The sequence below is a fragment of the Sus scrofa genome, chromosome X (assembly GCF_054392235.1).
Source record: "Sus scrofa isolate SSC_HxYL_T2T_F1_AM1 chromosome X, Sscrofa_HxYL_maternal_Yorkshire_Landrace_v2.0, whole genome shotgun sequence".
In the NCBI taxonomy this organism is placed as follows: Eukaryota; Metazoa; Chordata; class Mammalia; order Artiodactyla; family Suidae; genus Sus; species Sus scrofa.
Window position 1 is genome coordinate 11,776,244 of NC_139401.1, and position 24,926 is coordinate 11,801,169.

The following is a 24,926-nucleotide window of genomic DNA, read 5'->3' on the forward strand; positions in this document are numbered from 1 at the left end:
CAGTAACCTTGCACAGAGATGATACAAATGGCTTAGCGAATTAATTGTTTAAATCCTTATTGAAATTCTACATATACGTGAGCCTGTGGGTTGAATGATTTATCCTTTTGACCACTTAACAACAGGATGAAATACTAATAAAACTAAATATTCTGCCACCAAAACAATAAAACCATAACTAGGATGCGTCGGTTTCGTGCCCTCATACCAGGAAATGATTGATGCTAAAGCTTCAGGCTCTAGTGCTGGTGCCTAAACTTAGCTGATTTAAAAATATGGTTTCTGAGGAGTTCCCATTGTGGCTCAGCAGTAATGAACCTGACTACCACCTATGATGATGTGGGTTCGATCCCAGACCTTGCTCAGCGGGTTAAGGATCTGGTGTTGCCGTGAGCTGTGGTGTCAGTCCCAGACATGGCTCGGATCTGGCATTGTTGTGGCTATGGCATAGGCCAGTGGCTATAGCTCTGATTCAACCCCTAGCCCAGGAACTTCCGGATGCCATGGGTATGGCCCTAAAAAGCTAAATACATATAAGGTTTCTGAGCCACTGAATCTGGATCCCAGTAGAAGAGGATCAGAGTATTTGTCTGCCTCCCTGGATGGTTTTAGTGTAGCCAACCCTTGTAGAAAACTTCAGAAGAACACTCATTTTTTTTTCCACAACCATAACTTAGGCGGTGAAGGAAAAAATAGACAAGTTAGAAAACTTTCTCTAGGTTTTACAAATAGTTTCACTTTCTGAAGTCAAAGGAGTCATTCAACACAGTGACTCTAACTGAGAAGATATTGTTGTCTTTTTTTTTTTTTTCTTCAAAATTTAAACAAATGTTATTTTTTTAGGTCACACCAGTGTTCTTTAAGGGATGAGGCAGCGAATGGTGCGGCACTGTGGCACAACTTACCTCAACACATATATTTTGTTTGACATTTTGATTCTTTTTTTTTAATTTTATATAATGATTTTTATTTTTTTCCATTATAGCTGGCTTACAGTTTCTTTTTTTTACTTTATGTAATGATTATGTTTTAATTTGTAAAATTTTGATTCTTTGTGATGCATCCTTGCCTGTAATGTATTCTCCACGAAAATCACATAAAACACCAAGTGATGAGCCATGTTTTGAAGAGAGACCCACATGACAGTAACTATTCCCCTGGTTGTCCAAAACACAATGCATGATTCAAACAGTTCGCGTAGAGAGTGGAAGATCTGTTTGGGGCTGTGAATAAATTACAAACTCAATGTAGTTCTCAATTTAGCACTCTGGCTCTTACCCTCTTCAAAAGGGACTTTTACTAAATTCAATGGTAAGTTTAATTTTAGATAATCAAGCCCCAGACCAAATCGGTGCCTACAGTGCATTTTTGTTAACCTGGACTGGGTCTCCAAGACTTCCCTCCTTAGGCAGGGAAAACAAGGAAGAAAAAAAGAAAAAAAAAAAAAAAGCCCCCTAGATTTTCAGCTGGGCACAGTTCCTGGATTTGTAACTGTGCTGATTTCCCCATGAGTCACACTTGTTCCTAGTAAATGCCAGACTTTCCCCTTTTGGATGCCTGAAGAGAAACTTCTACTCAACAATGGAACACTGGAAAGTGATGAGGAAACCACACAATTGTGTCCAGCTCAATATGACCCAGAATGGCCTGGTGTTTTAGAGCAGAGCTTCTCCCTCTTGAAGGTGCAAGAAGGACCTAGAAGGTTTGTTAAGACACTTATCCTTGGGCCCCACATCCAGAGTTGCCTGTTCACTGGTTCTGGGATGGGATCTGTGATTCTGTATTTCTCATGAGCTTCCAAGTGCTGCAGATGCTGATGGTCCAGGGACCACATCTGGAGTAGCACTGGCTCAGGGCAAGCTTTTTCAGCCTCAGCACTACTGTCATTTGAAGCCAGATAATTCTGTTTGGGGGGGTACAGATAAGCATTGCAGGATGCTTAGCAGCATCCCTCGTCTCTAGCCACTAGATGCCAGTGGTACCTCCCCAGCTATGACAACCAAAAACGTTTCCAGATATGGCCAGATGTCCTCAGAGGGCCACCCTGTTTCCACTGAGAACCACTGGCTTGGAGGATGGGTTCTGAATTTTAAAAGCTCTGCGTTGAAGTCTGGTTGAAGCATTTTACTACCCATGTGATTCAGGGTAGCAGCGTCCAAATTGTTCCATCATGAGTGGGACTGAGCGTCCCCCACGGTGCTGCCGCAAGGACTGTTTAAACCACAATGTATGGGATCAGGTAGCATGGGGCTCGGCCCCAAGGCAGGGCTCCATAAGGGGCAGTGAGTGTGTTTTTTTTAAAGGACAGTCTTAGAAGGAGCCAACATCCTCCAAATTCAGTTTGTCACCGAAGGGCAAGTTTCCACTTACTGAATTCGTGAAATTAGAGCATTCAGAGGCAATAACAATGAAAGAAGCCCCGCACCTATTTCTATCGTCATGAGGCTTAAAATCTAGTTCTCTAATATGCTGCATATATTGTTGTGATCCTGAAATAATCCTAAGACATAGCTGTTTCTCAAGTCGTCTCCAAAGCATAATGCTATGCCTATTTGTCAAATCTCTTTCATCCCAATGACCTTAGAAGATAGAAATCGATGACTGTCCAAAGAGCAAAAGAAACTAAAGGCGCTGCGGCAACCGTTTCCCAAGAAATTGACGACAAGGCTGAGGTCACATTTGCGTGGTTCATGTCCAAATCCACACTGTCCTTCCTATAGGGAGTTCTATTGTTAGTTTTTCTCTTTCACCACCAGGAGGAGTACAGAACTTTGTCACACAGTCACAGCACTTGTCAGCTATGCATTACAGAGGCTGGTGGAGTTGAATAAAGCTTCTCCTTACTCCCGAGCCGGATAAAAATATCTCCTGGCGTGAATTCAGCAGAGAAGGCTGTACGCACCACTTCTGTATATAAGGTTCTTTTAAGCCTTTCTATTCCAAACACTGCAGCAACAGCTATTTTTGAGCCTGGGAGGCAAGAGATGACAAAGTTAACTGTCTCCGGGTGCTTTCTTTACATTTAAGATGAAGAATTAGGAATACAAGTAAAAAACAACGTTATGGAAGAGAAGGTTCTGCAATTTAGAAACAAGAAAAGTTTGCGGCCAGCGCCCAATAATAGTCTATGTGGAAGAGGATGGAAAGAGGTGCAGTGAGGGAGTTCCCGTCGTGGCGCAGCGGTTCACGTATCCGACTAGGAACCATAAGGTTGCGGGTTCGGTCCCTGCCCTTGCTCCGTGGGTTGAGGATCCGGCATTGCCGTGACCTGTGGTGTAGGTTGCAGACGCGGCTCGGATCCCGAGTTGCTGTGGCTCTGGCGTAGGCCGGTGGCTACAGCTCCAATTCGACCCCTAGCCTGGGAACCTCCATATGCCGAAGGAGCAGCCCTAGAAAAGGCAAAAAGACCAAAAAAAAAAAAAAAAAAAAAAAAAAGAGGTGCAGTGAAAGAACGTAGACAGAAAGAGCCACGCGGCTCCCTCAGCATCCCTGTAGCACGTGTTAAAAGGGACGCCGAGCACATCTCTACCCTGTTCTTCCCCTTTTCATCTACTGCGTTACCAAGTAGTAATGGACACATGATGTCAACGTTCTGGTAATTCTGCGTGGAAAATTCTTAAGATTTTTATTTTTATCTTTATTTTTTGTCTTTTTGGGACTGCACCTTTGGCTTATGGAGGTGCCTAGACTAGGGGTCAAATCGGCCTACACCACAGCCACAGCAATGCCAGATCCAGGCCACATCTTCGGCCTATACCAAAGCTCACGGCAACGCTGGATCCTTAACCCACGGAGCAAGGCCAGAGATCGAACCTGCGTCCTCATGGATACCAGTCAGATTTGTTTCCGCTGAGCCACGACGAGAACTCCATTAAGATCTTTATTTTCATGGTGTGTTTTACTGTCCTGGTACAGGCATGGATAGGGCTTTTCAAAGAATAATGAAGTCCTTCAAGATAGAACAATAAACTTTTAAGCAGAGGAACCAAAAATGGTTTTCAGGGAGTTCCCGTCGTGGTGCAGTGGTTAACGAATCCGACTAGGAATCATGAGGTTGCGGGTTCGGTCCCTGCCCTCGCTCAGTGGGTGAAGGATCCGGCGTTGCCGTGAGCTGTGGTGTGGGTCGCAGATGCGGCTCAGATCCCCTGTTGCTGTGGCTCTGGCGTAGGCCGGTGGCTACAGCTCCGATTTGACCCCTAGCCTGGGAACCTCCACATGCTATGGGAACAGCCCCAGAAAAGCCAAAAAGACAAAAGAAAAAAAATTGGTTTTCAGGACATCTCAATGTCCACATAATAAGCTGAAATGGCTTTGAACGTCTCTGCCGCCAAAGGAAAAGCACTAAGACTGATGACTGTTGATGATGACGGTGTTGGGCGTGTTCACTGTAGAGGTGACAGTGGGTGGTGACAGTGAAGAGAATGACAATGGTGATGAAGGCGATGGAGAGTTTAGCTAAATTTCCTGAAAGCCCACCGCTATAGGACAGATACTGGGCTAAACAGTTAACACTAGTAGGTAATTAAAATTTCTCCCAACTCTAGGAGGAAAGTATGGAGATTTCTTCATTTACTTATTTTTTTATCATCATCGTCATTATTATTTGGCCACAATAATAGGCGGAAGTTTACCAGGCCAGGGATCGAACTCGTTGACCTGAGCCAGGGCAGCGTGCAGTGGCAACATCAAGATACTTCATCCACTGAGCTACACGGGAACTCCCATTTACTTGTTTTAAGGTTAGAGCCTTCAGGCCATTCTCAGAAGCCTTTCAATGGCCTCAAACGCAAAGATAAATAAGCAAACAGAAAGCTATAGAGATATAAAGGTTTTTGGTAAATCACTATTAAATTAATGATCATTATATAGGAAATGCTTTTATGTTCAGATAAAAGTCCACAGAGCTGTATTTGTGAAGGCTGCCTCTTCACTGGTGAGTTCCTGGCTCATTTTCATCAATGTCCACATAAAATAAGGCAGGAATACGCATACCAGGTGGATCCTGCACAGCTTCTTTCCTACCACAATCCACTCTTCATAATATTCGCTACACTTGTGACATTTTTACAATGAGCATGTGTTATATGTACAACCCAAACCAATACAGCTTTGTCATCTTAGAACAAACAAACGACGTAGCTTCCAAGGATATGCTCAGAACGATCACTTGTATTTATGAGTCTGAAACGGGGATGTGCATATTTATTGAACTGTTTCCTAAGTGACAAAAGAGGCACCGGGTTTTCACCCAAACAAGTCAAAGTACAAATGAAAGTAACAAAAACTGAAAATGCACCTCTAATAAAAATAAAAAATAGTAAGGCCAAAGAAACTCACATCAAATTTCACTTGGCTTTATCTCTTAGGAACATATCTAATTGGAGATGGTGGGTGCAGCGCCGCTAGTCATATTATTAGCAACAATTACTATTTTGTGTCTGGATATGTAAACTCTACATATTTATTAGATTCTCTATTTCCTCTTTGGCTAAAATCACTTTGGGACTTGAGCCAAAGCCACCCCTAAGCAAAAGGCATCAGTCAGATTAGCATTTACCAGAACATTCCAAAATCAATAAAGCATGTATTTTTAAGAGTCTTTTTTTGCTGGCTATCTTTAGGTCAGCAAAGGAAGGAGTTCTAAAGAACCAGAACTGGGAGTTCCACAAATAAACAGCCTATTTCATGGTTCCTTGCGGAGAAAAATCTGGAAACTCTCAAGTGGATTTTATTGCTGATCTAAAGTGACTTGACGAAACTTGGAATCTCAAATGAGGGAAAGAAAGAAACCCTTTGGACAGTAAGGGTTTGCCTACTGTCTTCTCAGTCATTCTAAACTTAAGACGGATTTTAGATTGACTGCATAGCACAGGGACCTATGTTTAATATACTATAATAAACTCTAATGGAAAAGAACTGAAAAAAGAATATAGACGTGTGTGTACACACACACACATACACATATACGAATCACTTTGCTGTATACTTGAAACTAACACAATATGGTATATTGTAAATCAAATATACTTCAATTTTAAAAAAGACTTACTCTTTTTTAAAGAATCTTCAAGAAGATTGCACAAGGGCTTTTCTGGATGTTACCTCTGTCTTCCTTCACCTTCTCTACAAAACAATCCAGGGTGAGTAGGAAACTCACTAAAAATAACACTGATGTGGTTTTATTATTGATTCTTGTCTGTGGTCCTGGCCACTAGTGGCTGTGTCATTCTCATCCCAAATTTGTGACCCATATCCTGAATCTGTACCTTCAGACACAAATTACCAGCCACTATGAGGACAGAGAGGGCGGTTCTGCTCATTCGACCCCACCTCTCTTAAAATGGTAACAAAACAGTTACTTCCTCTTGTTTCAAAGGAAGGTCCATTTTCCCCTTTGAGTATAAAAGCTATGGCTTATGCAGAAATAAGCAGAGGAGTCATGAAACTTGAGAAAATACGAGGACTGAAGAAGAGAGAAATTATCAAACTATAAAAGGAAAGACAATTTGGACCTGGAAAAGAGAACAGGGCGTTTCCCTTTGCCTCTGAGCATTAATTAAAAAATACTCAAAGCCAATTCGCATATTTTTCTGATTCAAACATAGTTGAAATTTGCAAAGTTAGTAAATAAAGGAGTGAAGGAATTTTAATGCTTGAAAAAAATGCAAAGAACCCTGTAACATCAGTTTATAGAAAGAAAAAGATTAAAAAGGCTAAAAAAGTTACAGGCTGGCCAATGAGCTGCACAAAAACCATATGAGAGAATTAGTGTTTTCAATCGCAGATACGGTCATAGATCTAGCTGCTCTCAGTGCTTTTACGAAAAAAAAAAACCCAACGTGATGTACACCATAGCCAAGATTTTGGCACTAAAACTTCCCCAGCTCAAAAGAAGCAGGGGTCTTTGGAGAGCAACTGAATTCATGCCCTGAAGCAGGAAAAATGAGGCTGGATCTGTTACACTTTGTTGTCACCAAGAAACAGGAATGCTTTCAAGGATGCTGCTAACTGGGCACATAGGGCGGCTGAAGGGCGTTCTCCCTGATGAAGGTATGACACTTGAAGCATCAAAACAAATACTTCCGTGAAGACCCATGAGAAGACAATCATACCCCAGGACAACAAATAACATGATCTGCCCAAGAAACGTGCACATCATTTCCCTGCAGGAATGTGTCCTGCAAACGAACCCATACACCTGCTTATCAAATTCAGGATTTGTTAAATTCCATTGAGTCAAAGTGAACAGTGAAATACTGCACCAGGTGTTTCCAACTGGGTAGAGAGTGAAGAACAGTGGTTCTCAACCCTGGCGACACGTGAAAATCACTTCGGGAGATTGTTTAAATTATCAGTGCCCGGACACCATGCCCAGACCAATTCGATCAGAATCTCTGGAGGTGGGACTTGGGCCCTTGAGGGTTTGAAAGGCTCCCCAGACCATTCCAGAGAGGGCAGAGAACCACTGACTGATAATCTAGGGCCGCCAGCCAACCTGTAGTTTCCTAGTTTTAGCAGTGAAAGCCCCAAGTCCCAGAAAACCCCTCAGTCCTGGGCAAACAAGGATGACAGATCACTGTCTCCATTCAGGCAATTTTTGTGATACAAGAATGATCACAAACGTTTTCAATAGGACTCAGAAAAGACAAGACTTATCTAAAGTCAAATTCTTGAATATAAGTGACCATGACTTGCCAGACTGCAAGCAAAGGTTGAGGATTGGAAAACACTACTGCTAGACAAATGACTAGCTCAACAAAGGCCCAGTGAGTTTGAAGCATGGGGCTGGCAAGCTCTGGTTCTTGGTGTCTCAGTCCAAGAATCTCTGACTGAAAAAGCTGAATTTGTAACGTTGAAACTACATTCACAACCAGTAACTCTGTATCCACAGTCTCTGTCTTCCTCATTTGGGCCTGTAACCTCGCAACAATCCAAAGTATACAAACACGAATTCGAAGACTAAGGCTGAGGCTAATGCTACCGCTGGTACTGGTACTACTAGTAATGGTTATTCTACTAGTAGCACTAACATGAATACTAATGCTGACGATGCTACTGGAACTAAGACTAAGACGAGCACTCGTACTGCTGTTCAAACGGGTCCCAATGTACTACTCGACAGGAAAATAACCTGAAAAGGAATAGCGATGTGTACGCGTACAACTGAAGCTGATGCTAATGCGAACGCACGATGCTACTAACAGTGGTGCTACTAATACTAACGCCAGTGCTGATCCGAGTGCCAATAACAACGCACTAAGATTAGTCTGAATCCTGGTATTTATGCTAATACTCCTGTAAATACTAATGCCAGTGCTGGGACTAGTAGTCATGCTAGTGCTGGTACCAGTGCTAGCATTAACATTGGAATTCATAGCAATAATAACTTGCCATAAGAATACCAGTGCTAATGCCAGTGCTAGGACTTATACTAGCACTAATACCAGTACTGCCATGAGCATGAATACTTGTGCCAGTATTAATGCTAACTTTAATATTAACATAAATGCTATTGCTAATGTTGGTACTAGTACCAATACTAATATAGGCACTGGTACTACAAGATACATGGAGCTTATAAAGAAATGACTAGAACTTTCATATTAATACTATTGAGCTGGGTCGATATGTTCTGGGGTCAGTATGTTAGGAGATGCACACTTCATTTGTTCTTTGAGGTCCTTTGAAGGGTTTGGGGGAAGCTGACATCTGAAACTTGTGATTTTAATTCAAATACGTAGGGTTTAATGACTGACTCTGTGATCGCTGTTCACCTATTTGAGGCAAACATGCTGTACTAAATCTGGAAAGTCAGACCTCGTGCGGAATGTTTAGGTGCTCAGTAAACTTTTAAGGGTGAGATGTGAAAATCTGCTGGCTGGTATTTGGAGGATCAACAGAAATGTGTTCCCTTTTTGCATTAATGCAAACCTGTTAAGATTTACAAGCAAAATGAGATTTGTTGTTCAAGCGTCAAGGCTTACAGTGGTGTTTTGCAAAGTACAACTTGATACGGATATACGGGTCTCACACAAAGTGGCAGTCAATATCCTTGCACACGTGCCCACACAAACAAAAGCTCAGACTCTGAAAATCCCCTGGGGTGATGTTTCGGCAACAGGTGTGGTGTTGTGGCCTCAGAGGGGACAAGAAAGTAAAGACAATTTCTGGAATACTAGAGGGCAAAGGACAGAGCAGGCACAGCGACGCCCTCCCTAAGTCTGAAGGCAAAGGCCAAAGGGGGCCCACACGTCACTGTGTTGAAGGAGCCTCCACTGCAAAATCACTGGGATGAATCCAAGAGGCCTTTTTTTTTGTGGGGGGGTGCACATGTGAGGCATACGGAAGTTTCCAGGCTAGGGGTTGAATAGGAGCTGCAGCTGCAGGCCTACACCACAGCCACAGCAACACCAGATCTGAGCCACATCTGTGACCTACGCACAGTTTGCGGCAACGCCGGCTCCTTAACCCACTGAGCGAAGCCAGGGATGGAACCTGCACCCTCACAGACGCTATGTTACATTCTTTACCCTGAGCCACAGTGAGAACTCCCAAGGAGCCTTTTTGCTGTGATTCAGATACTAGAATTGAGAACATGTGGCATAAGCTTTAGCAACAAGATGATTTATGATTTATTTTTGGAAGAACTCTCTGAAAAAAACAAGATGAAAGCTGCTGGTGGGGCTTAGAAGAAATATTCTCAAGCAAGCCAAGGATAAAGACTGTTTGGATACTATTGAGAAGTGCAACAGAGACAGCAGGGTTTAGGGAGAGGCTGGCTACCGGGTTCTAAGGCAGGTGAGCCGTCTTGCGGGAAGGGGAGAGGTGAATCCAGACGTGACGAAACGCCTGAGGCCTGGGTTGGTTTCCCTGGCCCAGAGCCACCAGCCATAATAGGAACCTGGGAGCCCTGCAGACATGAGGTGTCACATTTAAAAGCTCAGGTGGGGGCAAACGGGGACATAAGAGCATGCATTTTGAAATCACTAGGGCACAAACAAAACACACGGGTCTCAAGTTAAAAATAACAGGCAGGGAAGACGTAGCCCAGGAGATCACGAATATGTGGACTCGAATAAAAAATAACACAAAAGCACTTATTCACAAAACAGAAATATGGGAAAAGAATCTGAAAAAGAATGGATGTGTGTACATGTGTATCTGAATCACTTACTGAACACCAGAAATGATCACAGCTTGTAAATCAACTCTACTTCAATACAATTTTTTAATATGGGGAAAAAAAAGAAATGGACTTAAAGATTTTGAAACCAAACTTAGGCTCACTGAGGTGGAAATTGGGGGGGGGAATTAGGGGGTTGGGATTAACATATACACACTGCTGTATATAAAACAGGTAAGTAACAAGGACCTGCTGGAGAGCACAGGGAACTCTACTCAATACTCTGTAATAATCTACACGGGTAAAGACTCTGAAAAGGAATGGATGTATGTCTATGTATAACTGATTCACTCTGCGGTACACTGGAACCTAACGTAACACTGTAAGTCAACTGTACGCCAATAAAATTAAAAAAAAAAAAAGAACAGTCAGGTGAGGATCAAGAGGGCAAAGGGATCAGTGTCCAGTGAAACATACTCTCCCAGCATCTTGAAACACACTTAAAAATTCACAAAATATGGGGAGTTCCCATCGTGGCACAGTGGTTAGCAAATCCGACTAGGAACCATGGGGTTGCGGGTTCGATCCCTGGCCTTGCTCAGTGGCTTAAGGATCTGGCGTTGCCATGAGCTGTGGTGTAGGTTGCAGACACGGCTCGGATCCCGCGTTGCTGTGGTTGTGGTGTAGGCCGGTGGCTGCGGCTCTGACTGGACCTCTAGCCTGGGAACCTCCATATGCCGCGGGAGCAGCCCTAGAAATGGCAAAAAGACCAAAAAATAATAATAATAAATTAAAAAAATAAAATAAAATTCACAAAATATGAGCAACTTGTTTAAGGATGGAGAAATGAGTAAGAGGGAGTACAAAGAAAAGAAAGAAAAGGAAGCTGTAAATAGCAGCAGGAGAAAAATGGAGGCAAGTCGTCATGAGAAACGTTAGTGGGAATTGGGGGTAATGATATGCTGGCGGAAGAAGCGGTACCCGTTTTAAAATAGGAAAGGTTTTTTAAGGTGGAAAGAGGTTAACAGTTGAAATGAAGGCAGCAGTCAAAAGAGGGCCATGGCCTGAGTGGACGAGATTGAGCCACCAGTTTCCTTGCGAATCCACATCTGAGCAAAGGAAAAACACTGGGAAGAAAAATCATTTGGTTAAAAAAGAGAAGACGGGATAGGCAAAAAGGTGGACCTGCACCTTGCAGATCACACCTTGCAGGCCACGGGTCACCGTGGAGAAGTGATGGATGCAAGATTAAGGCAGTGAAGCTGGACCTCCTTGCATCAGCCGCTGCCAACCCTGGGTGCACTCTAGAATCACCCGGGTAGCCTGAGGAACTGCCTATGCCCCGCCCCTGACAAGCGAATTGGAATCGCTGGGGGGTGGGGCTCGAGCGGGCCATTTGGGCAGCTCCCACGTGCCTGCAGTGGGCAGCCAGGATGGAGACCCAGGGCTCTGCACGGCCGGAGTGAAAGCGTGAGGTCTCCCACCATGAGATGAGCAAGCGCAAACACCCCAAGAATGGGGGCCAACGTTATTTCCTGATTTGGACTGGGCAGACAAGTGGCTTGATTTTCCACTCGGCTTAAAGAGCTTTCAAATTCAGAACGAAGGAAGTTTTCGCAACTAATTATTTGAAATATGTGTAACTATCTCTGAATAGAGAGCCTGTGTACCAATGCCCTTCACACGGGCAGCAGTTCACCCTGCTACAAAACAGAAACTAGCGACACTGAGAAATAAAGTGTTTTACTTAGATCACAAAATAGCTATAGAGTCGGGTTTGTTTTTAATTGAAATATAGTTGATTTACAATGTTGTATTCATTCCAGGTGTATAGCAAAGTGACGCGGTTAAACATCTATGGACATATTCTTTTCCATATGGTTTATGACAGGACATTGAACATGGGTCCCTGTGCTCTGTACAGTCAGCCCTTGGTGTGTATCTATTTTATGTATAGCAGTGCACATCTGCTGACCCCAGACTCCTCATTTATCCCTCCCTCCCTTTCCCCTTTGCTAGCCATACGTTTGTCTTCTATGTCTGTGAGTCTGTTTATGTTTCATAAATAAGTTCATTTGTGCCATATTTTAGATGCCACATATGAGTGATGTACGGTACTTTTCTTTCTCTCTCTGACTTACTTGACTTAGTATGATAATGTCTGTGTCCATCCATGTTGCTACAAAGGGCATTACTTCATTCTTTTCACGGCTGAGTAGTATTCCAGTGTGTGTGTGTGTGTGTGTGTGTGTGTGTGTGTGTGTGTGTGTACACATGCACATATATACCACATCTTCTTTATTCATTCATCTGACAATTGACACTTAGGTTGTTTGCATGTCTTAGGTATTGTAAACAGTGCTTCAGTGAACACTGGGGTGCATGTATCTTTTCAAATTAGAGTTTTCTCTGGATAGATGCCCAGAAAAGGGATTGCTGGATCAGATGGCAACTCTATTTTTGGTTTTTTTAAGGAACCGAGATTCTTTTTCTTTCATTTCTGCCTTACATCAGTGGTTCTCAACTAGTGGCAGTTTTGGCACTTCCAGGGTCATTTGGCAATGTCTCAGACATTTCTGATTGTCATAACTGGGGGTATGCTAGCTGGCATCTTTGAGTAGAATCCAGAGCTGCTTCCAAACAGCCTGCAATGCACAGGACAGCACCAATGGCAACAAAGAAAGATCCAGCCCCAAGTGTCAAGGGTGCCAAGGCTGAGAAACCCTGATCTAAATAATACAGTTAACATTTCCACAAATGATAACTAGTATTTGCTACCCTCAACACAAATAAAACAAGTTTCAACATGTACAAATTATACGTCAAGTTAAATAAAAATTTAAAAAGCCTCCCACTGCAAATGCAACCACTAATAAAAATTATTTTGTGGGTTTACCACAATGAGAGATGGAAGACTGGAGAATCAGTATGCTGAAAGGAAAAGTGGATTTCAAACTGAATTTGATTGTTGGAGTTGAATTTACATGAAGATAAACTGAGAGTCCCTTCAAATGAAGACTTCTAAAGAGCACGCTTTATCATCAATATTTAACGAATGGTTCCTGTATATATCCATGTTGAATATTATATTTTAAACTCCTCAAATCGTATATTTGTAGGAAACAAGGCTTTTAAAGCTATACACATATTTATTTCTACCAAACCACTCAGTAAATGTACTCATTTTATAGAAATCAAAACAAATTGGGATGATGAGATGACGTTCAGGACGGCAAAGCAAGTAGACCCAGAAATAATTTGACTCCAAACATGGCAAGTGGATGTGCTTAGAGCTGGAGAAAGAGTCTTACCTGGCTTAAAGACAATGAAAACTCATCAGTCATCTCCAGCCCCTGATCCTTGGCTAAATGGAAACGAGAAGACTCTTTTTGAGAAAGACTTACAAATTATTAAGATCATTTCTTATATGTCAGAAAACACTGAAGCATGACTGGGAGCTCTAAAACAGGCAATTTCAATAATTGATGAAACCAAGTAACTGACAGGCATCGGTTATTGAGAGCCTACCAGTGGGAACGATCAAGCCACTGGTTGTCATCCTTGGCGGTAGAGTCTACTCTGATCAACTGAAGATTGGGGGCGCTTTCTTTCAATGATAGTCAGGCTCCTTCCTGGACCATATACATCAGAATCTCCATGGGTGGGGCCTGGCCTCGGGTGTAGTATTGTACAGCACATCCCACACTTTAATGTATATGTAGATTATCTAAGGATCTTACTAAAATGTAGATTCCAACGGAGTGGGTCTGGATATGTTGAAGTTTTGCATTTCTTGAAACCAACAATGCTGGTCTAAGGGCCGCACGTCAGAGAGTGAAGCAGCAAAAGCTTCCTGGATGATTCTAAAATGCAGCCAGCATTGCGATCCATTGATGACTGAGTCCTTAACTTTGGGCTGGGTGCTATGTGCGCAGAGAAATGAAATAGAAAGTATAGAGAAGAACGCCTCGAAGAAAGCATCATTCCATCCTAAATCAGAGCTTTCACTGTCATGCTATCAACATATCATTATCTTAGCTACCAATGTGAACGAGTTACTCCTGTGGAAGGGCAGCCCATTCCATGCGGATCTTCTATCAGTGCCAGCCACATTCCCTAGACTTAGCACTTGCTGTTCCTGCTTCTGGAAGGCTGATTTCAGCAGAGATCTGCATGGCAGGCTCCTTCTCATCATTCAGCTCTTCCCCCAAGATACTACTCTCAACCCTACCCCATCACTCTCACTTCCTTATCTTGGGTTTTTTTCTTCAGGTATTGCTGACTGATTCATTAATCAGGAACAATAAATGATTAGTGAGCTCAAAGAAACCTACAGCCACTCCAAGCCCTGCTGAAACATGAATGCATCCTGACTACTGGTCAGGAGAGGAGAGGTAGGGGAGAGAAATCCTAAAGGGATTAAAAAGTACCAGATGACCTTAGAAATGATACTGGCTCATACTTGGGGGCAGTCTTTACATTTATATAATAATCTCTCATCAATTATCTCATTCAATGCTTAGGAAAAACTTAGGAAGTAGGGTGGGAATTACAGCCATTTTCAAGATGAGGTAACTGAGTTTTTTGAGGTGCCACAGAGGACAAAAATAACAGAAATAGGAACAAAGACATCTCTGGATTCCAAGTGTAAGATTTCTCAGCTTCACCTAGATGTCTTCTTTATTTTTTCATCACGCTCTTAAGACCCAAGGATACCATACATTTGAAAGCAGTATTCTGAAAGTAAACTGAGCCCACAACCATCTAACAATGGGAAAATAAGGGCCACGAGCCCAGTCCCATTGGGGTGCTCATCTCAACCCTTCGCCTTACTTTCTCCCCGTGACTGTTGACAGGGGTCCCTTCCATTGCCTGAGGGGAAAGCACTGAGAATTTTTTGAAAAAGATATCGCCCTTGGAATGGATGAGCAATGAGATCCTGCTGTGTAGCACTGGGAACTATGTCTGGTCACTTATGATGGAGCATGACAATGAGAGAAAAAAGAATGTATACATGTGTGTGTGACGGGGTCACCATGCTGTACAGGAGAAAAATGACAGAATACTGTAAACCAGCTCTAATGGAAAAAAATAAAAATCACTATATATATATTTTTTAAAAAGTATTCTCTGAAAAAGACACTACCAAGTTCAGGAAATAGTTCACTTGTATCATTCATGCTTTATAAAGCAACCACTAGGTTTTTTATTTAAAGGAAATGGAATTTTAATTTCTTTTCGCTTTGTTTTTTTTTCTTTTTAGGGCCACACCCGTGGCATATGGAAGTTCGCTAGCTAGGGGCTAAATCGGAGCTGGAGCTGCTGGTCTATACCACAGCTGCAGCAACACGGGATCAGAGCAGCATCTGTGCCAAGCACTGTGTCCAATGCATTACCTGACTTATTCAATTCTCACAATTCTCTAAGGTAGGGTCTAGTCTTATTTCATGATCTAGTTGGCGAAAGTGAATCTTGGAGAGACTGAGTAGCTTATTTAAGGTCACAGCTTTGAGTGATAAACCTAGGGTTTTAGCTGATGGCTGTCTGAGTCCAGAGCCTGAATTCTAACTCCTGGTATTTTTAGGGGGGGCGGGGGCAGCACCTGCAGCATGTGGAAGTTCCTGGCCCAGGGACTGAACATGACCCAAAGCACTGCAGTGACAATGCCAGATACTTAACCTGCTGCACCAACTTCGAGAAAAACGTATTTTTAATATTGATGAATATTAACTAAAAAATACTTCTTTGTAACTGCCAGAATATCTTTGTAATTGAGTGATTAATTCCAGAAAGTGTACTTGGTAATAACTGAATTCACATACCAAGCACAGGGAGTTCCCATCGTGGCACAGCAGAAAGGAATCCGACTAGGAACCATGAGGTTGCAGGTTTGATCGCTGGACTCGCTCAGTGGGTTAAGGATCCGGTGTTGCCGTGAGTTGTGGTGTCGGTCGCAGATGCGCTTTGGATCTGATGTTGCTGTGGCTGTGGCGCAGGCCACCGGCTACTGCTCTGATTAGACCCCTAGCCTGAGAACCTCCATATGCCGTGGATGCGGCCCTAAAAAGACAAAACAAAAACAAAAACAAAAACAAAAACAAAAAACCCACCAAGCTCATCTAGACCTTCGGAAATAGCATATAAACGGTTTGAGGAGGTAGAGTGATGTGGTTAATCCGGAGGTGCCAAATGATCTGGGGACAGATGCTGAAAATGGGGCTCACCTTTCCATTGTAGGTGGAAATCTGAATGAATGCTTACTCACAAGTAAGTACAGTACGTGAGCATCATTGCTCCTGCCTCGACCTCACACATCCTGTGAATCTTTGCCTAAAAGTAGGCATTTACGCACCACGTCATGGATGAACCTCAAAAAGGTGAAACTGAGTGAATGAAGCAAGTCATAAAAAGGTCACCCACCTATGGGATGGGTCTGTCTACTTATTTATGTATGGCCACACCCATGGCAAGTAGAAGTTCCCAGGCCAAGGATCAAACCTGCACCACAGCAGTGACCCAAGCTGCTGCTGTGACAATGCGGGATCCTTAACCCACTGCACTGCAGGGGAACTCCACGTATGGGCCCATTTATATGAAACGTCCATAAAAAGCAAATCTTGTGAGACAGAAAGTAGACGAGTGCTTGCCAGGCCCTGGGGGTGGGAACAGGGAATGAATGCAAATGGGCAGGAACAATCACACCGGGGTGACAGAAATGCTCCGAAACAGATCGCAGGCATATGGGCACGACTGTGTGCCTTCATGAAAAGGCACCAAATTGTACACTCAAACTGGGTGAATTTTGTGATACATAATGAAGATATCGACGCAATTATTTTATTTTCTTTATTTTTGTCTTTTTAGGGCCACACCTGCGGCATATGGAGGTTCCCAGGCTGGGGGTCGAATCAGAGCTATAGCTGCCAGCCTGTGCCACAGCCACAGCAACGCCAGATCCTTACCCCACTGAGTGAGGCCAGGGATTGAACCCGCATCCTCATGGATGCTCGTCAGATGCGTTTCCACTGAGCCACAACGGGAACTTCTCAATGCAATTATTTTAAAAGTGTGCATTAATAAGAGAACCCAAAAGTGCTTACTTGCAAAGGAGGGATGGAAATCAATCATATATACTCAAACTTAAACTAAACTATGTAACATTATATTTTTTGTTTCTAGGACATTCCTGTGGAAAAAAATCAAAATATAATAAATGAGAACACCACTTTTTTTTTTTTTTTTTTACTACTCACTCAGGATTCACAGTGATCTGACCAAGCATTCATCCGTATTTAATATAGAAACATCCCACTGACCCAGACACCAGGCTTCCAAGAAGTGAAGCTTGCTAACATCAGAAGCAAAGAAGACATCTGAACAGCGATGAGGATTGCCTCCATAATTTATGGAGCCGAGAGCAAAACGAAAATGCAGGACCTCTCGCTCAAAAAGTATTCAGAATTTCAAGATGGTAACTACAGAGCGTTAAACCAAGCACGAGGCCTTTGTCAGCATGGAGCCCTGAGTGACTGCACAGATCCAATGTCCCTAAAACAAGCCCTGGCATCAAGCTGTTTTTCATAAAAGCTCTGGGCCAAGGCTATGCACTTTATTCAAGAACTTTATTCTTTTACAAAACTCTTCAAACTCTCATTTGTTTTTCTACTGTACGCATACCTAGTGGACTTGGTTCTCTAAGGCACGGGCTGTAGGCACTCAGAGTCAGCAAACAGGAAGCGAGGGAAGGCTTCCAGAAGGAAGAAGCCTTCTTCTGATGGGAAACATGAAGAAAGAGAGACACTAAAATGCAGATGTAAGTATACGCATGATTATAATGAGGCCAAGAAAGAGTAACCTTTTCCATCACAACCTCTGCTTGCAAAAAGGTTAACATATAATATAATTTAGAGAATATGCATCCAAAAATTAAGAGGACTCAAGAGGGCAATAGTGGGCTGGTGAAAGGTCTAATAATCACCTCTGGGGGAAAGCCCTGATTCGCTGCCTCTGTCAATTTCCCTGGTGTAAATACTCTTAGTGCAGCAGACGTCAAGGTACGAAGGTGGGGAAAGAGAACGTGGTGCTGGAAGGAGAGACACAATTGGTTTTCCATCCAATGCAAGCCAGTTGCAGCACACTGCCGAAATGGGGAAAACAGCAGGTGCTGCAGAAAGTGAAAATACAAGACAGGCCCAGGGCTCCGGAGGAGAAATAAAATGCAGCTCTGTTTCCTAATAAAACACTTTGTTCTAAGGGTTAGCAAAAAGAGAAGGTAACCGTTGCTATTTGCTAAAATAGGATTTTAATTCCAGTAGCAAAATCATCACGGATAATCAAAAACTGACTACATAACTATTTCCCTTGCCATCTTCCTTCCCCAAATAATTATCTCTGAATGATTTCCCAGTTAAAGATTGTATGCTTAAAGACAATCAACTGTGAAAAAACTGAAAACTATGCCAGTGATAGGGTTTTTTTTAAAAAACACAGTAAAGTAATATTTGCGTTTTTTTTTTTTTTTTAAAGGAGGGCATAGCCAAGTAAAAATATTTCTTTTCTGTCCTAACAGTTTAACCTATGAATCACCCTGTAGGAGTATTATCATAGCAGAGCCATGGAACTCTCACTCTTTATAGCAAAAGCCCAAGACTTCACTATCAGTTTTAGTGTTAGTTCAGTTTTAGTTTCCAGCAGAAAAGAGGGTAAACGGGATGTTGAAATGCCAACATTTCACATCACCATAGGCTATGTCAAGCATCCCTAACCCACGCTACAGCTCCCACCGCAGGAGAACATTAGAGCCCCTTAAAAGGCAAGAAGCCCTCCCCCCACCCCAAATAAATAAATAAATAAAAAGGAGTTCCCGTCCTGGCGCGACAGAAACGAAGCCGACTAGGAACGAGGAGGTGGCGGGTTCGATCCCAGGCCTTGCTCAGTGGGTTAAGGATCCAGCGTTGCCATGCACTGTGGCTTTTCCTGTCATGATTCTTACCTGCAGGGGGCATCTCACGGCTGTTACCTGTAATACCAGCTGTAGCTCCTAGGAGACCCTGTATTCGGCAGTGGCGTCCCAAAGAAAGGCCCCATTTATGACCGGCTCCTACTGTCAGTAGCTCCCCCTCATGTAATCATTAAGGGTGTGTGTGTGCGTGTGTGCGCAAGCCCACGTGGGTGAGTGTGTATTTTGGTGGGCCCAAATAATGAATGCTATCAAATGTTCTATTATTCCCTGCCTAGAGGATGTCAAATTAAGTAGGATATCACCTTTGCTCATAACAGTAAGTTATACAGGCAGAGAAGACACTGGATTAAAACTAATACTTTCTGTATAGGCCCTGAGATAGTTTTGAAAATAGAACTTAATGTTAAACAGACGCAATGAGTATAATGACAGGTGTACAGGCTTCTCTAATGTGTCAGTGTTTCTCATCTTGGCCTTTTTTTCCAGAACTTATTTTAAAATGGGCTCCTGAGTGGGGGCACAATATATTACCTTGCTTTCCAAGTACTGCCTCTGAATTTGGACCTAAACAAGGAGGACAAAATTATGTTTCCCAGAACCGTGTCCAGTTAGAATAAGCACTGGGTATATACTTGAAAACAATAAGTGGACTGACTACAGTTTCATCAGGTAATAGAACAAGATGACTTCAACCCCTGTCTACTTTGGAGGAGGGAGCAGCTCCTGCAAGGGGGCCATCACCCGAGACCTCTCTTTGCTGCCTCTACGTAAAAGAGGGACAACTGAGGAGAGGTTGGTATTTAGGCCACGGAGACCCAGGGGAAAGGGAGGCCTGGAAGGGGCTAAGCATGCATGTCTGTACGTATGGGTGCAATGTATACATACGGATGCATACGTGTATAAGGCACATCAATAAATGTCATATGAAAATGCAATGTATGGGATCTATGATACGATACGTTACAGGGTATATATTTTGCCTCACATACATAATTGCAGGGCTGTTTCTAGGCTGTAGGAAAAAACCTGCAGCCAGTTGCCCCCTGAAACCTGGAATAATGTGAGGCCAACAGAATTGCCACATATAGTCAACTCCAGTGATTGCGTTCTTTGAGAGACAGACTAGAGCAGACACTCTGGTGACAATGGCACAGGATTACACTAATTACTTGGGTGACGGGGGGGGGGCACGTTACTGAAACTCTCGGCTGCCTCAGCTACCATATGGGGACAACAACTCTGTGTTCTCTAGGGTTTTTATGAAGTTTAAAGAGGTTAGTATTTGTTAAAAACCTGAAATCAGCTCTTGGTAAACAGTAAGTGCTGTGGCAGTGCTTGTAAAATCTCGAACCCGTGGGAGAATCTCACTGGTCTTCTCTGTTCACAGAGTCACTAAGAATTTCACTCGTCTATATCCAGTCTATATTTTCAGGCTCTATTTTTTCCCAATATTATTTGGTTAATGTCCTTTTGATTGCTTTGGAATTTCATTCATCTATACCTAATATGAACGCACAATTTGCTCTTAGTTTCTTAGTTTTTGTTTAGCATAAACAAACCTCTTTTCAGAGTCCAAACAAATCACAGAAGAATGTTTAAGTCACTTTTAAAATTTATGTGATTTACAAACTGGAATAAAAGTGTCATTCTCTTTCCTTATATTCCTCAGGTAATCAATATCTTTTCCCCAAATGCAAGCAATTTCCTTATGCACTTGCTCTGCCATGGCTGACGTTGACATGTTCATATTAGGTAGTTAAGAACTCAGACGAGGGAGCTGCCATCGTAGCTCGGCGGAAATGAATCGGACTAGGATCCGTGAGAAAGCAGGTTCGATCCCTGGCCTCACTCAGTGGGTTAAGGATCCGGCGTTGCCATGAGCTGCGGCGTAGGTCGCAGACGCGGCTCTGATCTGGCGTGGCTGTGGTGCAGGCCGGCGGCTACAGCTCTGATTCGACTCCTAGCCTGGGAACCTCCACATGCCATGGGTGCGGCCCTAAAAAGACAAAAACACCCAAAAAGAACTCAGGTGAAAACAGCTTGATGCTACTGTTAAATCCCTAAAAGGCACGCTATAATGTGTATTTTAATCATCATATTCTTATATTTGGTTAACTGTACCTTCATATGACATAAGTCCTTCATTTCAACAGTCTGCAGTTTGATTCTTTTCATTCTTGACATTGTTTAGGGATTCCAAATATCTTCATTTCTCTTGACCACTCTGACTGGTCGTTGAAGAAAGACAAACACAAAACCAGCCTGACTACAGGTGAAAGCAACGCATGGACAGTTTATTTTGGAGTCCAGAGGAATAAAACTTTTAGAAGGCTCCTTTTCTCTCTTTCACTTAGAGTCTCAAGCAGCTTTTATACTTAAAAGTCAACAGATTAACATTCTTGATGATTCACTGTTTCAAAATAACTCACATTGTACTTCCAAAGTTACCGCTAGAAATATTGCTGGCATTTATTTTCTGAAGCATATTTGTTAAGTGGTACTGAAACACAAAAGCCCAAGAGAAAAATCAGACCTTCTACATTTGGACAAAAGGAGGACACACACAGAGATCTGTTCCTTCTCTAAAATAGGATATATTAAATAGTAGGCTTGAGTGGTATTTGTAAGTATGACATTGTGGGAGGGAGACAATCAATATGAATTCTGTGAAAAGCAAAGGCTGTTCCTTGAAGAAGTGGTCATTACTGCACCTGTTGCTCAAAAATGGGCTGTTGTGATTTTAGGTGCCTCCTCCACTAAAGGGAGCGTTTTCATCCTCAGAGACGGAGCACGTAGTCGTTCCTGGCACACAGTAGGGAATGAAGAAACACTGGCTGGGATAAGGACTGAGCAAATGGACTGCTGCTGTCTTTAGAAGCTTGCAGCTGAATTGGGGAAATGAGACTAACGTGTGTTACATAATCCATCCTGAAGACAAACAATGACATCAACAGACTTGTGCAGATCAACATGGGAAAGAGGATGTGGAGAAGTCAGAACACTTCTCTGCTGCTGGTTGGAATCGAAAATGGTGCAGCTACTTTGGAAAACAGCCCAGCAGTTTCTTAAATGGATAGAGTCACTATACGGCCCAGCAATTCCACGCCTAGGTGGGTTTCCTTTCAAAAGAAATGAAAGCACGTGTCAATACAGAACCTTGCACACAATGCTCACAGCGGCATTACACCTAACATTCCAAGAAAGGAGCCATCCCAAATGTCCATCAAGCGATGAATGAATAAAGAAAATGTGGTACAACCACACAACAGAAGGTTATTTAGCCATAAAAGGAAATGAAGTTCCAATACATGATACAACATGGATAAACCCTGAAAACATTACGCTGAGTGAAAAAAGGCACACATATACTGCCTGTTGCCATTTGTGGGAAATATCTAGAAAAGGTAAATCTATAGAGGCAGGAAGAAGGTGAGTCATTGTCAGGGCCGTGGGGGTGGGAGTGTTGAAGGGAAATGGCAGGGAGTTGACTACTAATGGTTGCAGCATTTGTTTTTTGTTTTTTTTTAATTGAAACTTTTTTTTTTATAGCTTTTTTTTTTTTTTTGTCTTTTTGCCTTTTCTTGGGCCGCTCCCACAGCATATGGAGGTTCCCAGGCTAGGGGTCCAATCGGAGCTGTAGCTGCCAGCCTGCGCTAGAGCCACAGCAACGTGGGATCCAAGCCGCGTCTGCAACCTACACCACAGCTCACGGCAACGCTGGATCATCAACCCACTGAGCAAGGCCAGGGATCGAACCCGCAACCTCATGGTTCCTAGTCGGATTCGTTAACCACTGCACCAAGCATTTGTTTTTTAAATGAAAGTGTAGTTGATTTACGGTGTTGTGTCAATTTCTGCTGTACAGCATAGTGGCCCAGTCTCATATATATACATATATATTTTTTTCTCACACTATTTTCCATCATAGCATTTCTTTTGGAAGTGATGTAGTGATGGATGCACAACTCTGTGAATGTACCAAAACCCACCAAATCGAACACTTTCCAAAGGTGAATTTAATTGTATGTGAACTCTAGCTCTATGTTTTAAAGATGCTTAAAGAGTCATGGGTACAGGAATTAGCAGAGAGAGAAATATTTAAAGAGTTTAGAAAATCTTCAGAGTCTTCCAGGAGAACGTGAGAGCTGAGCTAGGTCTTTAGGAATGCACTGGGCTTAGCTGGGAGGAGAGAAGGCATTTTGGATGAAAGGAAGACGATGACAAACTGAGGCTGGTTATTATTCCGATCGTGCAAAGAAAGGCCAACGTGTGTTGCAAGAGTATTGTCGGTGAGCCTGTGCTTTCCCCTGCTGAGAAGTACATCTGCCTCTGCTTCAGGTGGAATTCACAGCGAAAGGTCAGGCAGCCAAAATGCAAAGCACCTAAGCCTCTATTTTCACTCCCGTGGCTGACTCTTTTCCTTTTAAGACACTGACTTTTAGATTTCTACCCCAGAAGATGATATTGAAAGAAAGCCCAGACATTCTCTTATTTTCTCCAGAAATATTTCAATATTAGACTCAAGGTTTAACACTAGCCTAGCTTGACCTTTCCACTGTATAATAATACTTGTCCTATGACTGTGCAATATTCTCGTTCTTTTCCAACATCTGAGGGTCTGAGTTTCAAGAAGAGGGATGTCTAGGGATCTAGCAGGGCAGCAATGGCAGCCCCTAGTCATGTGAATAGATTTGGAAACCCCTTGGGCTATTTGTTTCGATAGGTTTTTCAATAGTTTACTATTAGACATTACAGGTCATGGCTCCACGAGGAATCAGCTCCATTCAGGAGACTGCGCCATGGCGCGGCGTAGCAGAATGCTATTTAAAAATAACATTCTCAGCACATTCATCAACATTCCCAAAATACTCTGCTTGGCTCTGATGGCGGGATCTGAGAACAGGCTGGTCACGATGACCACAAGGTTTGAGAGGGATTCCTCCTGAGACGCAGCTCAGTGGGGCAAAAGAGAGAAAGCATGGGATTCTTGGGATCGGAAGGACGTCCAAGGGCACCTAATCCAGCTTCCCACCCAATAAATGAATTCCTTCTGTTCACCCTTACGTATAGGTATCAGCTTGACTTTGACAATCAGTTTTATGTCCAGCCAGCTCAGGACCAGACAGTTTGTACCTAGACGGTCCTAAGAGCTTAGCCGAAATCTTGCTTGAAAAAAGACTATATAGACTTTGGAAAAACACACACTGTCTAGCGTAGGCGCCTCAATTTCACACTACTGACATTTAGAGCTAGAGAATTCTTTGTGGTGGAAGCTGTCCTGCACATTGTAGATATTTAGCCGCACCACTGCTCCTGACCCACTGCGCGCCCTTAGCACGCCACCTCCACCCCAACTGTGCAAACCAAAAATGTCCCCAGTCATTTCCAAATGTCCCCTGGGGCGCGAAACTGCTTGGGTGAGCACCAACGGTCTATAGTGTAATTGACATCGGGGGAGCAGATTTATGCATTATTAATACTGAATGAATGATTCTGACACTTCACATTTTTAAGTGGTTTTTCTGGCCATGTCTCTATAAGCTGCCCCACCAGGCGATGCGGACGTCCTCTTGGACCACAAGTGGCAACTGTTTCTATCGATGGCTGCCCTGGCTGCAAGAAGGCAAAGTGATGAACATTTTACCTGCATGTGGTGGAAAGATCCTCCTGGGTTTTGTTTCACCTGTACACATGAATGTGGACGCTGCGTGTAGTCCTTAAGCATAAGATGACAACAAACAGGCAAGCCTGTTTACTTCAAATTGCAAAAACTAATTTCTCAACCGGCTCTTGAGAAACCTGGTAAACAGCTTCTCTGAAAACTCTATGGTCAAAGATTCC

General features: G+C 43.0%; 1 protein-coding gene across 7 annotated transcripts in view; it reads right to left on the reverse strand.

Moving 5' to 3' along the window:
- ARHGAP6 (Rho GTPase activating protein 6) overlaps window positions 1-24,926 on the reverse strand; it is a 530,728-nt gene that overhangs the window by 234,320 nt on the left and 271,482 nt on the right. Inside the window, exon 1 of one of the 7 annotated variants that reach the window (XM_085007330.1) lies at window positions 6,050-6,293. The exons of the other annotated variants lie outside the window; for them this stretch is intronic. The gene's annotated coding sequence lies outside the window, so the exon portion shown is untranslated. Of the gene's footprint in view, window positions 1-6,049; window positions 6,294-24,926 lie in introns of those variants that run through there. 7 annotated transcript variants of the gene reach the window in all.